Below are 12896 nucleotides of genomic sequence, written 5' to 3' on the forward strand. Positions count from 1 at the left end.
TGAAGCTTGACTACACTTGTACAGGTCATCAATTACCTCACTTCTCCTTACCTCCAATCACCTATTCCTATACTTTAGACGACCCTGACCCCTTATCCCATAAATATCCATGAGTTTCCATTTTAGGGGAGGTGGATCTGAGACTGATTCTCCCGCCGCCTCAGTTCGCCACCTTGTGATTAAATCCTTTCCCTTTGCAAACTTGACGTCTCGGTGATTGGCATCATCATGTGGCAAGCAAAACAAACTTGGTTCGGTAACATCACCTCATCCTCCCTTTTTCCCATAGAAGCCCTAAGCTCCTCTCCTGTAATCGGGACACTATTTGGGTTTCTACCTGAATCCATGCTCCCCAAATTGCAATTCTTTGATCCCAAAATCAACACCTCACTGCCTCTCATTTTGACTCTTTACTCTCAGGTTAACAAGCGCATTCTCCAAAAGGCCAAAGAAAATTACAAAACGTGTTCATTTAGTTACTTAGAAGCTGAAGGAGAGGAACCAAGGCAGTAAATTCATCTACTCTCTTTTTTGTGCATATGCAAAATACAACCAGGGTGAGTCCACAATAGACATCTCTTCTTGCAGCACCCTGAGCCACAGGCTGGGACCAGGGTGAGGCAAGGGAGGCACTCATCTCGGGCATGAAATTTAAGGGGACACCAAGAACTCAACAACGAAGATAAATAATATTGTATTATGATGTTTTTAAAAATAAAAATTATTGCAAAAGAAATCATGATGAACAATTCTGTACGAAAAATGCAAGTTAGTCTCATTCCTGCTCAAGTATATAGCATCATTGCGATAATGTGATTTATAATAAATATATATTTTGGTCTTTGTTCACATTCCTAGCACACAATTCTCAAAAACCTTGGAATTTCCTAAGCAATAAGAACAATGGGAACATTTTTTGTTATAATATTTGGTCTGATGCCTTCAGTTCCTGAAATGGCTTCAGAGCTATAAAGGTGAAATCAGTGTCTAGTTAGTCATAACAAGCTCCCTTCATGTTAGTAAGGTAACTTAGGAAGTCTCTAAGGCTGGGGGCTGGTTGCCAGGGGAACCAGCCATGTAATTAGAGGGTTGGAACTTTTAGCCCCACCTCCCAAATTCAGGGAAGGGGAAAGGAGATGGAGATTGAGTTCAATCGTCAATGGCCACAGATTTAATCAAGCATGCCTATGTAATGAAGCCACCATCAAAAAAACCCCAAAAGGGTGAGTTGCGAGAGCTTCCAGGTTGGTGAACACACAGAGATGCAGGGAGCGTCGCAGCCCAGAGAGGGCATGGAAGCTCCCCTTCCCACATAGCTTGCACTATGCATCTCTTGCATCTAGCTGTTCCTGAGTTATATCCTTTTATAATAAACTGGTAATGAAGTAAGTAAATGTTTTCCTGAGTTCTGTGAGCCGCTCTAGCAAATTAATGGAACCTGAAGAGGGGGTCGGGGGAACCTCCCATTTATAGCCAATTGGTCAGAAGCACCGGTGACAACCTGGACTTATGATTGGCTTCCAAGTAGGGGCAGAGGGAAGACTTGTAGGACTGAGCCCTTAACTTGTGGCATCTGACACTATCGCTGACACTAGATAGTGTGGTGTCAAAAGTGAAGTAGTGTTGTAGTGAAGTGTTAAGAGTAGAGGAAACACAGGAGGAGCATGTTTTTCTTTAGGCGAAAAAATGCAAATTAGTCCAATCCCTGCTCATCTATATGCTGACATCATCTAGAAAAAAGTGAACTCACCAGCCCTTCTTGTGTCATGTCTCCGCAGAGATGTCTGTGAGATTTGAAAACATGCTACTAAAAGCAGTGACACCAACCGTCTGAAAGGACCAGCTGGCTGACAATCCCTTGTTTTTGGCAGTTAGATTCTGAAGCCACAGAAAGCATGATGTAATACTGTTGCCCAGAACAAGTGGTTTAATTTATTATCTAAATTTAAACACTCAAAATAGACTTCCAGATAAGTTTCCTGGTTTGGAAAATACGAATTAAAAAAAACCCTAAAACCTAAAAAGAGAACATGAACAATGTTAAAGAAAGAAACGCTTTGGGGAACATGAAAGCCCGAAATAAAAAGTCTTCTGAAAATACTTCAAACAATATTTGATGACTATGTCAACCTAAAAGCAAATTTGCCTGTTGTTTTACTTCAAAATGAATTCATTCAGGAACAGCCCAAAGAATTGGAATTTGGAATGTGCATGCTATGACAGACCATAAGGTGTTTCTGAATCCAGAAAACAAAGGAGGGGAGATGCTTTATAGAGAAAAAGGAGGAATAGGGAGGGGCTGTTGTCAAGGAAAGTCCATAGGGGGAAAGTAACAGTTCAGGGCAGCAGTGGCTTCTTATTGGCTGAGCTGTGATGTTTCTCATTGGCTGGGCTATTGCTGTCTGAGGAGAGAAACCTTCCTTCAGTAGTAAAGTAGTTTTGTTTCCAGTCAGAGATGCAAGCCAGACGTCTCTTCCTGTTTGCTTTAATTGGCGATATATAATAGGGCATGACAGTTCCTTCTACAGGCCTTCTCAATTCCAATTTAGTTGGAATTTCTCCTATTATTTTCTATAATTATATCCCTAAAAGTGACCAGTAGCCTTTGTGAGCATGACTGATGATAATTTTTAAATGAAAAATAATTCCAAATAAAATTGCCATGTTACATTCTGTACATGTTAAGAATGTAAACTCTGGAATCTACTATCAATTCAAATCCTGGGTCTTCCATTGACCTGCTGTGTAGCCTAACCTCTTTGTGTCTCAATTTCCTTATTTGTAAAATGAAGATTTAAAAAATATTATTTACCTCATAGGGTGATGGCTACTCAAGAAACAAATATTTATAGAACACCTACTATGTGCTTCTAAAATGAGGTGAAGAAAAACAAAGTTTGCTGCCTTGTAGAATTTATATTCTGGAAAGAAAAGGCAGGCAATGAATAGTGAGCACAATAAACAAGTAGATAGTATAGTACACAGTTACTATGGAAAAGAAGAGAAAGTGTAGAGGGTAGGGTGATTGGAAATGGCAGGGGTGGGTGGGGGTGTAACTTAAATAAGATGGTAAGAGCAGAATCAAATAGTTTAAGGCTAAATGAAATAATAGATATAACATACTCATTACAGTGTGTGATATACTGTAAATAATAAATATTAGCTATGAAGATGATAATGCTAATGATGATATCATGAATCCTGTATTATAAATTTGAACATAATTTTGACATACATTTTTTACTACTAGAAGTCATCTTCTTCCCATTTTCCTAATAAATATTCAACTGCAATTTAAACAACAACTTAAGGTGGGACCAGTTATTAAAGCACCCACATGTCACATTCCGGTCCAGGATGCTCAGAAACCTCATAGCTCTAAGAGCCATCCAGCCATCACCCCGGTCAGAGCTAATACCTCGTGCAGTTGAATGGTGGTAAACCAGCTGCCCATCCCCAGATGTGCTCCAGTCTTGTCACGGTTATATTGGATGTTTGTTGTGGCGTGACATACATAGTAGAAAATACTTAACGCATTCTAAAAAGTGAAAAACAGGCTTCCGAGATGTTTCTATGGATATGTAGGGGTTTGTCAATTACCCTGGAAGGGAGTGGGCAGAAGTAGGTGTCCCACCAAGAGAGGGCAATAAGCACAGAGCACTGTGATATGTAGATGGATGTACAAGCATTTTGGCATGACTGGAATGAAATGTGAAATTTGGGGGTGGGGCATGTCAGAAAATAAACTTGAAAAGATGCCACAATAAAGGACTTCTAATCATGTGAGAGGTTTGGAATTTACTCTATAGGTTACAGAGAATCACTAAACGATTTTAAAAAGGGAAATAATATGACCAAATATGCAATTTAGAAAGATTATTCTAGTTCCTGCCAAGAAGATAGATTCTATGAGACAGATGGACAGAAGGAAACTACTTACAAAGCTATTCCAACAGTTTATGAAAGAACTGATGAGACTAAAATTAGAATTAGATGTAAATAAACACAAGTTGGTAACCAGTTCAGTACCCATTTATGGGATTAATGACTCTATATTGTGAATTGTGGGCATTAATGTGCTGCTTAAAACCGCTAATGACTTTCCATTTCACCTAGAACAAATTCCAAACAACATAACATGGTCTACAAGATCTTATATAATCAGAATCACATATAACCCTCCAACTTCATTCGGAGCCACTTGCTTGCATGCTCTTGACATACTGACCTTTCCTCAAATACACTCGACACTTTCCCACCTCAGGCCCTACATACATGTTATTCCTCCTCATCTCTCATCCCTTACTTAGCATAAATGTCAATGCTAGGGAGAGCATTTCCATGACCCTCCCAATCTAAGTTAAGTCCCTCATTATTCTCTCTTAGTACCTTTCACAGATATTAATTTGTGATTTGTTATTTTGTAATTATGTATTTATTTGTCCATTTGCTTGTTTAATATGTCTCTTCTGTTAGCCTGCAAATTTCATGAAGGCAGATGCCATGTCCCTTTTCTTCCTCAGTCATATTCCAGCGCTTAGCACATGGTGAATGTTCAAAATATATATGTTGGAAGAATGAATGAGTGGATGGGTTATAGGGAACTAATGAAATATCTGGATTCAGAGTTAAATTGGGAATTGTGTAATTATGACAGAATAAGTGAAAAAAAGATTGAGACACCAGAGATTCTGGTGACAGTCAAAAGCTGGTTCAAAGGTTGTGGGAAAATGAAATGTGTGGGTAAAGACAGAAAGAAGCAAGGAAATGGTTCAATAAGAGAATATGGAGCTAGAACTCAAGGGTTTTGAGATGATTAGGATCAGAGTACAGATGTACTGGTGGGAAGTGCAGAGGCAATAAAGATCGGCTGAGCTGAGAAACAAGAATTGGGACTTGAAGGTGTCAGAGGCTAACACAGTGGATACAAACAGACCTGACACCTAGAAGACGTTTTAAAAGGATTATTCCATTAAATGAATGATAATAGCAGGAATCTGGATGGAGAAGAAAAATGGGAGAGCAAATGCCATCGACAAAAGCTATCTGGACAGTGGGTTTACATTCTGTAGGTAAGTAAATGTAAGGATCAAGGTTTGGAAAGACTTAGTAAAATAGGTGGGCTGAGAGACACAACAGGATAAGAATTCCTCTTGCATCGTAAACAAGTAGGAGTAGAAGGTGAGGATTACACAAGAAAAGGTTGCTGGGCATGACTAAAGAAAGCAAAGAGGGAACAGCACTGAACCTGTTCGACTAGTCCAGGTGTGGATGTGGGACTTGTAGGAAAGTCTGATGGTGGAGAACAACATTGCAGTCACTTGGGTTATTTTGAAAGGAAAGTAGGGGTGATGGTTTTGGTTTGTCTGGGTTTTTTGTTATTTTTAGGCAGTAGGAGTAAATAGCAGGGATGGAGGAAACTTAAGGCTTAAGTAACAGGCTGGGAACAAAACTTGGCACAGGGGCTGGGAAGAACAAGCTAGAACAAATCCTGTTGATTAAGAGGGTTTGAGGTGGGAGGCAGGGAGATCCCAAGTTGATATATTGATTAATGTATGCATAGTTTTTCCCAAATAAACACTCCTGAATTTGATTAGCTATTCAAGAGCTGAGTAATAAATGTTTTCTAGAGCTGTTTCCCTTTCCAATGAACAGAAAAAACTTTGTTTTTGTCTGAGCCCATGTTTATGAACTCAGTGGGATCAACAGGTCTGAGCCCATATCCTGCTTTTCTCAGGCTTCAGAGGCCAGACATGAGAAGTGGAGCCTTTTATCCCAGCTCATTCACCATTGTTTTTAAAGAGGAGGAAGGTTTTGCAGATTCCTTTTCCTACTCATTAGCTTCCTGACATTTGTCATGCAGTTGGAATGACTGAACTTAGAATGACAAACTCTCAATAATGACCAAATATCTAATTCTCTATTTTGGGAACTTGAGCTTATCTGTTGCAAGCCCAGTTTCTCCCAACTGACTCCACATGTCTTTTCTTTGCAAAGGCTCGTGAAACCTTATCAAACAACGTCAGGGTCCTGGGGAGGTTTGGGCAAGCTGACCTCACAAGAACAGAGTAAAGGAAAGACTTTAGTCATGGAAATCCTACACAAATAAATGAGTAGTAGTCATTTTATATAAAAAGTAAAACGGTGGAAAAGTCATCCAGCCTTTTTGCTTCAATAAGCACTTTAATGACATAAGCCCACTGATGAGCTACTGGGAAAGGAAAATTTAGTAGTTTCCAATGTTAATTCGGGAGTAGGGGATAACTTATCCTGATTTTTATGGGGCAAGGTACTGCTCCGGAGCTGCCCCCATCTCCTCACCCACTCTCATTGTATGGACGTGGGAATGTTAGGTTAATAAATCACTTAAGGCATTTTACATTATTGAACCTCTAAGAATGAAGGCATCTTGTGTGTGCAGCTGGGTGTGTGGGAGTGGGAGAATCTCACCTGAAAAGCCCGGTTGTTCATGACGTTAATCATTTGACTAAAATACGTGTTTCTCTGCTCAGAACATAGAAGGAGGCCCTGTTGGTGCTAGAGGGGAGAGGACGGGGGAAGGGAGCCCTGGTGATTGAGTGGAAGTCTCTCTTTCTTGATCTTGACCACAATGGAGCCAAGACGTCTAGAAGGAGATTCAGGGTGTTCAGCTGATTTTCTCCATAGGAACTTCGGAACAGTACTTTGGAAGTCAGAACACAGGTGGAAGTAAGTTTGTGTCACCCATTTAGGGTTAAGTAAAACCATCTCAGGACAAAAAATAGGACAAGGTCTACAAGCCCTGGGTGCACACCAGCACACATAAAATTAGAAAATTGTAGTTTATACGCCACAGAGTTTTCACATATTTATATATTTTATGTTCATTTGTTTGTTTGTTTGTTTTAATTGGTATTTAGAAAAGCTTTCGTGAAAGTTCCCATCTGTCTTAGCCATGCTAAGGGGGACACAAAGAAACGAGTTTGTGTTCACACTTTGGCCAAAATTAAAGTGCACGGAGTTTAACAAGGGGTCAGTATAGGGCAGCAGAAACAACCGAAATGTGAGTCTCCAGCAGAAGGTGGATGGGGAGGAGCAGAGCCACTTGGCTGGCCGTAGGCCTATTGGAAAAGTCTCTTACAAAATAAAAGATTAGAAGTGCTGCATTTCCTTTTACTAATGGATTCCACTGTTTTTTTCCAGGCAAACCCAGACCTCTAAAGTGAAACTATCATCACAACCTCAGGAAAGAGCCATTGCTGACCTTCAGCTGTTTTTATACCGGGATACTAGATCACCAAACAGCTGCGTGAGATGAGCTCTCCCTTTCAAAATAAAACAATGTTTAGTGATTTGTACGATATTTGACGACGTTTCTGCGAGAGATGCTTTAGTACAGTTAAAGCAGCCCTCGTTAATATTCACTGTCAGTATTTGCTTACCTTAAATTAAGAAAACAGACTTTTTTTCATCGGGACTGGGCTAACGCTTGAATTTCCATCATTAACAATTTATTTGTGTCAATTATCACTGGTTTTCTGCATCTTCTTAAAGGCGTTTTGCCTCACAGGGGAAAAGTTATCCAGCTTCATTTGTTTATAACAGAAGTTTTTTTTGAAGTCAGGAATAACAGTAGAGAACTCGCCAATTTGTGGCGGAGAAAACAATGGAATTGGGAGTGGGATATGAACAGTGAATACATGAGGTGCACTTAGGGAAAACATTACTTACATCCGGTCTCCTTAGAATTGGTCATAGTTGACTTTTTTGACCAGATTTCTTTTCAGTTTATAAATGGGAGTGACTTTTAGGACTGCAATCAAAATGACATGGGAATAGCATCATTGAATAAAGCTTTTAATTCCAACTTTAATCTTAATGTATGTAATTCACTGTATTATCTGCTTCACTTTGTTTTCAATGACACTGTAGTGGGAAATAAGTTCTGTCCCCTCCCTTCCTCTGAAGGTCACTGCCAGGTTGAAGAATGAGAGTGGTGAGAGCCAATGGTCTAATGTTAAGAATATTTCTGGGGCCAGCCCAGTGGCGCAGCGGTTAAGTGCAGTGCACACATTCTGCTTTAGCAGCCCAGGGTTTGCTGGTTCAGATCCTGGGTGCGGACCTACGCACCACTTGGCAAGCTATGCTGTGGCAGGCATCCCACATATAAAGTAGAGGAAGATGGGCACAGATGTTAACTCAGGGTCAGTTTTCTTGAGCAAAAAGAGGAGGATTGGCAGCAGATGTTAGCTCAGGGCTAATCTTCCTAAAAAAAAAGAAAAAAAGAATATTCCTGGCTGGTTCTTCCCAGATGACACCTGTTTGATTTTACCACAGTGAGTCTTATGGAGATTAACAGCCAGAAACGCAAAAACTGGTTGGACTTGTAGGGGAGGAAGAGATTTCCTCTATCCAATGTGGGTTTGTCTGGCCAGAGAACGAATTAAATTCACATGAGACAGAATAGCAAGGGAAAATTAAACAAAGCTTTATGAGGACCATGGCCCGGGGCCTTTCTTCCCGAAGGAAGAAAGGGCACCAAAGAAGTGGGGTGCACAGAGTGGTTATATACCCCCAAACAGGATATTTTACATATGATTGAAATGTCCCTCCCACAATAGTCACAAGATTGCCCTGTCAGCACAGCGCTTGATGGACACAGCAGATAGTGGTCTGCTATCTCGGCTGGCTTAGCAGGAGGCAAGTCTATTGTCTTGAGCTGGGTGGTCACAGGTGAGCGCAGCAATCAGTTCCTAGCCTAAGGAAAGAGGCTTAATCCTTAAAGAAATGCCAATGTTGGGAGAGGGAGGGAAGTCAGTTATAGGAGGTTGCCCGACAAGCACAATAAAATGCAAATTTAAGTCCTTGCCTTTGGCATTGATTAAGAGTTTCTAGAGAGAAGGTCATCTCCTTTCTTCTTCCTGCTACAGAGAGGGAGGCACCTTTTACAGATAGAGATTTACCTTACAAATGTAAATGTCTCCTAACAAAGGGCAAGCAAGTTCCACTCCTCAGAGCCTCCTTCCCTGTCCCAGTTTATCAAAAGCAATCAGCCTCAAATAATCCTCATGACAAAGAGACATATCTTGGGGTGGCCAATTCCAGTCCCCACAGACTCTAGAGTGTAAAATGTTGTGGGAATCAATTTAATCTGATGGGACTGATGGAAGAGAAGAAGGGAGGAAGAATCATTCATTAATTAAGCAAGTATGTGATGAGTGCTTACATAGGCTTATTGAAGCAGATGTTACTAGGAAATAAAAGGAAAGCTAAAACAAGGCCTTCACGCTCTAACAATCCAAAATCCACGTCGGGAGACAAGACTCAGTGAGAATAACTAAGTGGACAGTCAGAGCTGTTTTGGTTAAAGGTCTGTGCCATGTATGGGAATTCCGGGCCAAGAGAGACTATATTAGCTGGAAGGCTTTGTGGAGGAGGAGGGATTTTGGCCATGAACTTTACACTTACTAATTGCCTCTTTCCATTGAGCATGCCCAAGAATTTGGAATATTGTAATTTTTCAAGATCCATATTAGTCCAGCAAAGGATGGAACAGAAGGGACATGGTCCTCCCGCAGGTCAGCAGGATTGGTGGAAGGGGATTACTGTAATTGACACGATTATTTCACATTTACTGAGTTCTGTTGATGCTTAAAACTCAGGTGAAAAACAGTTTTTTCTTCTGAGGGGAATTCAGAAGAAAGCAAAAACTTGTCTTTGTGACACTAGAAACGTAATGATAAACAGCTTTTCCATCTCCTCTTCATCTGGTTACACCTGGAGCTCAGCCAAAGGCATCTTAAGACACCCAGCAGTGTCTTCGTCCAGAGTTGGGAATTAAGATCAGACGTTTCTCTTCATTCTTCACAAGAGCCTGTCCCCATGTGAAGCTGTGGCAGGAACAAGCCTGCCAAAAGGCCTGCTCTTCAGATGTTAAAAAGAAATATACAGGAAAGGAATATTTCAACCATATGCGATTTCAAAATGTGGTGGACACAGGGAAGGGGAATTCTAAGGGTGTAAAGCACGAAAGGAATTTGAAAAAACAGAATGATGACCTGTCCAATAGAGAATACCTGTGAATTCTCTCTTACTCCCAGAACAATGATTGCAGGCGGTGGTCTCAGTGGTATCTTGGTTCTTATCTGTACATGTCTTTTATCTTCCTCTTTTATCTTTTCTCAGTTCTAACAAAGAAACCACTTAGAGGTATGAGTTATTCAGATGGGTGTGATGTGCATCCAGCATAGCACACTTTGTAAGCACTTTCCCTGAAACAACAGGGAAACAATGTGTGTCCCTCCCCAGCTTCACCAGTAACTCATATTTCTTTCCTGTAAAATTATTGGCAGGCCCCAGAGGCATACGGGTGCCCAGAACTCACGAGGTTTAGCATCAACTGAGCCACTGTGAGAGTTTGTTTAGAGGAGCGTGACTGTTTCTAGTCAGAATCTGCCCTCTCCAGAGCTTTGCACTTTAAATATTGTGATAAGGGATTTCTCAGATGCACAGTAAGATATTTCCATTTGAGAGAAAATGGTAACTGAATCAGTGAAAAGGAAGGATGTGGCATTTGGTCAGTTGTTTCCTTGTGTCTCAGAGTCAATAGTGACCAGATTCTCAGCTTTCTCTTTCTGGCAGAAGACTGCTGATTGCAAAATATAGCTTCATAAAGCATTTATACAAACACATATGGGGTTTTTTTCCTTTTAGTTCCCTCCTACGGGGTATTTATTTCTGCTTACTCATCCTCTTTTGGATATTGGCGCATCTGTTTTAAAGAACTATAAATAAAAATCAAACCCTCCCCATGAATTAGCCATAAAAGTCACAACATTTTTTTCGATGGGAAAGATGTTTTCCCCACAGATTTTCATCTGGTTTACAAACGACAAAGGACTTGCTCAGCATAGTTGTCTTTGGGTGGGCTGGTCACATGCGGGCATCCCAGAGACAGAGAGAGGATGCTATTTCTGCTCTGAAATATTTTATATTTTGACTCTGCATCAGCTTTGCTTAAATTAGCAAGAAAGTGAATGTTTTTGTGTCTTTAGCATCTATAGTTTCCCTCCTGCTCTAAACACTTCTAGATTTTACAACAAAATTCATCTGCAAAGATACTTTGTTGTGGAACAGGGAGAGGTTCCAAAGTCATTTGGCGCTGAGAGCATGGATAAATGGCCATCACCTGGTGTTTATGTAAATTGCATTACTCTCCTTTATGAGGAGTAAATGGATTCGGACATTTAGAGATATTTAGAGATGATCTTATCATCACATTATACCATTCTGTAGTTCTAGATCCATTGGTAATTTAGCAATGTTTCTTCTCCCTTGAAGACACTCCCTGCCAAGAAAAAATAAGTTCCCTGACAACTTTCCCATCTTTCCAGGAATATGTGTGTTTGGGGGGGGAGCACGGAATTCTATAAACTGCAGAACAGTTTATAGGCCTTAATGTTTCCAAAGATGTTATGGAAGCTGTTAGTTAATACTGGCATTATATCTTTCAGTGGTCTGCAGTAGAGATCATTAACTAAATGCCATGCTGCTGACTCAGGGGATCCTCAAATTTGTGATGTCAGCAGTTGCACTTGACGTTGACACTGCCATCCCCCAGGCAGTCACACAGACATGGTGTGTTTGCATCCATGGCAGTTAGAATTCACGTATCAGTTTCCAGATAACTGAAGACAAAAAACTGCTTCTCTCCCTCAGGCTGCTGCTGAGCCAGCTTGGAGCATCCCAAGGGCTGAGGTGGCCATTTGGCACATATACCACAGGGACTCTGCAGAGCAGCACAGCCTAGAATTCCCAAAGTGAGAGTCGAAGAGGGAAAGGGGAAATAAATAGATCTCACCTGAGGTACATTCTAACCAGTCACAGATCTCTTTGGAAGGAACCAGCTCAAAATGTCCCTGGGAGTTGCTGAAGTTAAGAGTCCGGTGATTACCCCATGAGGGTGTGGCAAACATAAAGGAAAGGTAAAATTTGGGTGAAATGCTCTCAACACGACCAAGGTCATTGCACAAATAGGTAATTATCTGGAGGGAAGTTTTACAAGTGTGGTCTATGCGTAAATGGGCGATTTAAAGTTTAGCCTTAAAAAAAATTGTTCCCAGTGGTGACCATCTCATGAGCCAGAATGAGAGTTGCTAAGCAACCAGAGAAACAAAGATAAGTTCCAAGAAGTTCATTAAAACCCACAGCGGCAGGGCTTTGCTCTACTGTTCTCCACCCTAGTGAAAGAGACATATCCAGTAAGAACTGATCCCTCCTCTGTCTCTCTGCTCTCCCTGAACCCCTCCCTCTGAGCTCCCAAGGCACCCTATCTACACTGTTAATTTTAGCATGGAATACATTTGGCTTGTACCATAGCTTTTAGTATGTCTATATGTTTCTCAGTTAGATCACTGGCCCCTTTAAGGCAGGACCCATGTCTTATTCGTCTTCCTACTGAGTGCCTAAAATAATACCTTCCTATGCCTAATAGGTTTACAATATGTTAACTGCATATTTATTATCTCTTCCTGTTGAAGTTCTAGCCTTTCTTTGAGGCCTATCTCAAATGATTCCTATTTTAAGAAGCCTTTTTTTTTTTTTTAAATCTCTGATGTGTTGTCATTTCCTTCTGAATTCTGTGAAACTTATTTTGCCTTTATTACAGTCATTCTAGTTTGGTTTTAACTGTGTGTTCTTTTGGGATGAGAATCATGTCTTCCTTGGCTCTATATCCTTAGATAAAAAAGACTTGCACACAGCCTCGCTTATTCATTTATTTATTCATTCCACAAATATAAGTGAACATCAACTATATGGATTCTGTTCTAGTACTGGGGGTATAAAACGAATAAGACAGACATAGCTTTTATTCTCATAGAGCTGAAAGTTTCAAGGGGAATTTTGACAAGTTAATA

The sequence above is a fragment of the Equus asinus genome, chromosome 25 (assembly GCF_041296235.1).
Source record: "Equus asinus isolate D_3611 breed Donkey chromosome 25, EquAss-T2T_v2, whole genome shotgun sequence".
In the NCBI taxonomy this organism is placed as follows: domain Eukaryota; kingdom Metazoa; phylum Chordata; class Mammalia; order Perissodactyla; family Equidae; genus Equus; species Equus asinus.